The 5,046-nt window shown below is 49.1% G+C and overlaps 1 long non-coding RNA gene across 1 annotated transcript; it reads left to right on the forward strand.

Moving 5' to 3' along the window:
- Positions 1-1,277: 1,277 nt before the first annotated feature.
- LOC116869827 lies at positions 1,278-2,775 on the forward strand. The gene is made up of 3 exons (XR_004383113.1): positions 1,278-1,356; positions 1,500-1,575; positions 2,491-2,775. It is a non-coding gene; the product is annotated as an uncharacterized LOC116869827 (long non-coding RNA).
- The last annotated feature ends 2,271 nt before the right edge of the window (positions 2,776-5,046 follow it).

Below are 5,046 nucleotides of genomic sequence, written 5' to 3' on the forward strand. Positions count from 1 at the left end.
AGTGCTGTCGGGATCCAGGCAGCGGAAGCTGTGTGGACGATGGTGGGGACAGCCCATGTGGCCGTGGCTTCGGACTCAGGGAGCAGAAGCCGTGGCCAGCAGCACCACCTATTCCGACTTTCATGAGTGACAGAAATGGTGTGTAAGCCTCTATTATTTTGAGTCTTCTTTAAAACTGTTTTACTGTGGTAAAATATATAGAACATCAAATTTACCATTGGAAGCCTTTTTAAGTGAACAGTTCAGTGGCATTAAGTCCATTGCCCCTGTTGTGCCACTATCACCACTATCCATTTCCAGAATTTTTCATCATCCCAAACAGAAACTCTGTACCTGTGAATCACGAACTCCTCAGTCCCCCCAACTGCCAGCCCCTGGGAACCACCATTTTACTTTCTGTCTATGAGTCTGACTATTCTGGGTCTTCATGTAAGTGGACTCACACAACGTTCGTCCTTTTGTGTCTGGCTTATCCACTTAGCATAGTTTTCAAGGCTCATCCCCACTGTAGCCTGCATCAGAACTTCATTCCTTTTTAAGGCTGAACAATCTTCCATTGTGGCTACATACCATTATTTGCCCATTCATCTGTTGGTGGACACTTGGGTTGTTTCCACCTGTTTGCTATTGCGAATAATGCTTCCATGAACACTGGTGTACAAGTTATTTCGGGTCTTTTTAAATTAAAGCAATGGAATCAACATACTAACTAATTCCAGTCTTTTTTTTTTTTTAATTTGACAGAGAGAGAGAGAGAGAGAGAACACAGGGAGAATGGCAGAAGGAGAGAGAGAGAGAGAGAAGCAGGCTCCCTGCTCTCCCCATCCCACAACCTGGGATCATTACCTGAGCAGAAGGTAGCCACTTAACCGACCAAGCCACCCAGTCACCCCTAATTAATACCAGTCTTAAATAATACACACAAGGTGTTGTCACAGTGACTGGGTGTATGTCCCCTTCCTACTCATTCTTCAGGAGAATAGGTCAAATGGTGCGATGAAGGAGTTTGGGCTAAAACCAGGACAGGGCCAGAGCTGGCTCCTACCACCTCACGGGAGCTGATGATTTGTGAGCTGGTTGTTAGAATCTCCGTGAAGATCAGCCACGGTGCAGGTGTTTGTACCACAGTCATTGACAAACCGTCCAAATCAGGGCTTTTGGAGAAAGCTGGTTGTTAAACATTTACTAGCCCCCAGCTGGGAAACCCTCCCTCACTGGAGGGGCAATCCTTAACTGCCCACAGGACTTTGTTCTAACTCCTTCCTAGGTAGGGAAGGTTGTGAAAACAGAACTCTTGCTTGTGGAAGTGGATTTTTTCTTGTGAAGTTTATGAAGTAGACATTTACTTGTATGTGTGTAAGCGATAGCATTTAAATCTAGGAGATTAAATGAGATAATCAAGGGAATGAGGGTGTGTGTATGTGTATATATATATATATATACACACACACACACATATATATATATAATTATTTAAAAAAAATTTTTTTTATCTAAAGCCTGCATGCTGGGGGTTCATTAATGTGTTGATGTTGGCAATGAGGAACCAGCCAGGCAAAACCAAGAGAATGTGGGGTATGTGTACCAGGCAGAAGGGAGGTTCACATTTGTCAGGCACAAGTGAGAGTGACAGCAAGCAGATGGGGGTGGGGGGTGGGGGGGCCCATACGGAACTGTGGGGGTGGGGCTCACAGCTGCATGGCAGTGGGGGCGGGCATCAGAGGGAGAGCTGGAGATAAGCAATCCACACAGCCTTTGAAAGTGCCTGCTGTAGAGAGAATGAGAGGATGGGCAACACCTCAAGGGCAGTGAGGTGGAGAGAGGATCTTTTCCTTTAAGATAGAAGAAGCAATGGGGCGCCTGGGTGGCTCAGTGGGTTAAAGCCTCTGCCTTCGGCTCAGGTCATGATCCCAGGGTCCTGGGATCGAGTCCCGCATCGGGCTCTCTGCTCAATGGGGAGCCTGCTTCCCCCTCTCTCTCTGCCTGCCTCTCTGCCTACTTGTGAGCTCTGTCTGTCAAATAAATAAATAAAATCTTTAAAAAAAGAAGAAGAAGCAAGAACACGCTTGTGTGATGGTGACAAGGTTGCAGCAGAGAGGGGAGAATGGCCAGAGCTGCTGAACAGTGTGGTAGGGAATGGGGTGTCCGGTGGGACGGTTACCCTTGGTAGGCAAGACCCACTCAGTAGCAGCAGAGAAGGGGAACTGAGGCATAGAGCTCACATGATGGGGTGGGGGAGCCTGTGGGATTCTCCCGAAGGCTTTAGCCTTCTCTGCGCATTAGGAAGCAGATGTCACTGGAAGGCAGAGAAGGGAGAGGAGCTGGAGCGCTGAGGGATGGAAGAACCAGCACAGGCAGAGAGCCCTTGAATGAGGTCAGGACAAAAGCAAGGATCAGAGGTGGGGGAGCGCTGCCGTCTGAGCCGGGAGAGAACCCTCCCCACACCCTGCACCTGCCGCCTTTCCTCCGGCTGCTCCCTGTGTGTGGCAGGTTCAAAGAGGGGAAAATGCAGGCATCCTGGCTGCTCTCTGCCCAACCCAGCCTCAGGAGAAGATGGTCTCAGAAGCCGTCGTGCCCAGAGCAGGGGCTGAGGCTAAACCAAGTGTTCCTTTTGAGCTGCCTGCAGTCAGTCCTCGGAGATGGCCCACCACCCACCAGCCAGCCAGTCAACAAACACTCATTCTATTTACTGAACACCGACCAAGCTCAGCCCAGCGCTGAGTGCTTGCTGAGAATTTTAAAATACTGTCTTTCTGAAACTAATGATGTGCTCTATGTTGGCTAACTGAATCTAAATAAAAAATTTTAAAAAATAGAATACTGTCTTTCCTACTAGATTAACTCCTGTTTAATGTGACGGAGGCTCAGTTAACAATGAAACTCTGAAGAGGGAGCAAGTCTTTCTGCCCAGGGGGAGAAGACAACTGATCATAGGAGGAGTGAGCCTTAACGAATGAGCGCTCCTTTTCTAATTTCTAAGAAGAGGGTGGGAAGGGCATTCCCACCAGGGAACAGCATCTGCCAAGACATGGAGGTATGAAATATCCCCTCTGCTCCTTGATCACACCCAGCCTTCCCCTGCTGCTCCCTTGGCCTGGCACCCTCTGCTCTGGCTCTGCCTGGCTGATTCCTTCTCATCACTTAGGTCTTATCTCAGTACCCTTTGGGCTCTACCTAGAGCTCCTTGGCAGTTTTGTTCCCTCTCCCTGGAAGGATCTTCCCCCACTCACTCTCCCTTTGGCTTGTTCAACTGTCACCTCAGGATAAGGACCCACCATAATATCCCACGTGACATAGTTTCTCTACTAGTCCTTTTCTTCTGTTTCCACCCACTGGAATGTAAGCTCCCAGAGGGCAGGCATTCTGGCCTCTTTCAGTCACTGCTTTATCCGAAGGCCAAATGCCCAGTATATAATAGGTGCTCAATAAATGTTTTGCATCAAGGAGTGAAGGAATGGTAGAAGGAAAAGTCACCTTGAAAAGATGTGCTTCAAAGTCAGAGACTCCCTCTCCTGCCTCCCTCCCCAGTCCCGCCCGCCCCTGTGTTTTTTCTTGCTAGCCCTCTTAGAAGTTCTCATTTCTCTTTCTACCTATGGGGTCGAGAACCCACGGGCTGATTTTGCTGTTGGTCTTGTTCACAATGGTTTCCTCCAATACCTGGGAAAACCTCCAACATGCTGGAAAGTACAGCACAGAGTAAGACCTGAGTAACTGCGCAGTGAGAGAATGAATGAAGAAATGAATGCATGCCTGCATGTGGCTTCCCAGCACACGTGGAGGTGGCAGGGGCTGCACTGGGAGTTAGCGTTTGTGTGTGATGGGTGGGGCTGGCCCTTCTCATGTTGAGAAGTTACAAGAAGCTTCAAGAAGTTTTGAGTTAGGTCTGAGAAAATGCAGTGAAATATTTAACACATAGAGAAAAAAATCAGTCAGTTGTGGCCAGCATGCTTATCATCGATATTACTGATTTCCTAGATTTATTTTCCTTGTATATAGGTGGGGGTTTCATAAAGAAAATTTGCAATTCCTGCCTACAACAGAAGATATTACAGAGGGACTCCACAGGGAATCTTGGATATTTATTATTCAAATCATGGGATTTGTTAGGGTTTCTGGCTAGCTAGTAACACACCAGAACTTTCAGTGAGGGCCCTCACAGGGCTGCCACTGGGGCGAGGAAGGAGGTGCCTGCAGTCCTTGTTTGTGGAAAATCCCCTCTGTCCTGTGGTTTGGAGAAATGGGCCAGTCTTCTGCCTGCCAGGAGGAATTGTCCCTCCCCAGGGTAAAAGCTTCCCATATGGCCCCATTAAAAAGTGCAAATATGTCTTTGTAGCTGTGGGGAGAAGGTTTCTGTGGAGAAAAATTTTATTCAGGAGGTGTGGGTGTGGGCCTGGGAGGTGACAGCCTCTAAGAGAGGACGAAAGGTGACCCCTTTCCCCCACAGCAAGGGAGAAATAGAAATGCACTCAGGAGAGAGGATGGTCAACTCCAGAAGTCACCTCAGCTGGGGGTGGGGCCCATGGCCTGGCGAGTCAGAGGAGATGGGGGGGGGGTGGCAGAGGCCAGGTGGTGGCTTCATGCCAGGGACTGGGCTGGATGCTGTGAAGACACAAATATGTCACATGTGTGTTGGGGGGAGTCAGAGAGGTCAGGGGAGAGACAGGCCCCCTCAGAACATACTTCCTGATGCAGAGGCTGTGCCTCTCTCTCAGCCACTGTTCATTTGTGCCCTCCCTCTGTTCCCCTCTTCTCTCCCACCTCAATCTGTCTGCTACCCTCAGGCTCACCCAGATTAGTGGGGGAAGGCAGAGAAAGGAGTATGGCCCTTTTGTGGCTCAGAATCCTTGAGGGATGTCCAGATGGACAAGGGACACAGACGAATGTCCCAGTTTGGAAGGGGGACCCGCTGGTCACTTAGGCTCATGTTCACTAAGGGAAATTTTCAGAATACAGCTCTGCTGTTGGTGAAGGAGGCTTTATGGGACACCCCCTCTGAAAGTCAGAAGTCAGAGGCTGTACATCACCAAATTGGGGATGGTGCCTCTG

The sequence above is a fragment of the Lontra canadensis genome, unplaced genomic scaffold (assembly GCF_010015895.1).
Source record: "Lontra canadensis isolate GAN:19392208 unplaced genomic scaffold, GSC_riverotter_1.0 scaffold20, whole genome shotgun sequence".
NCBI lineage: Eukaryota > Metazoa > Chordata > Mammalia > Carnivora > Mustelidae > Lontra > Lontra canadensis.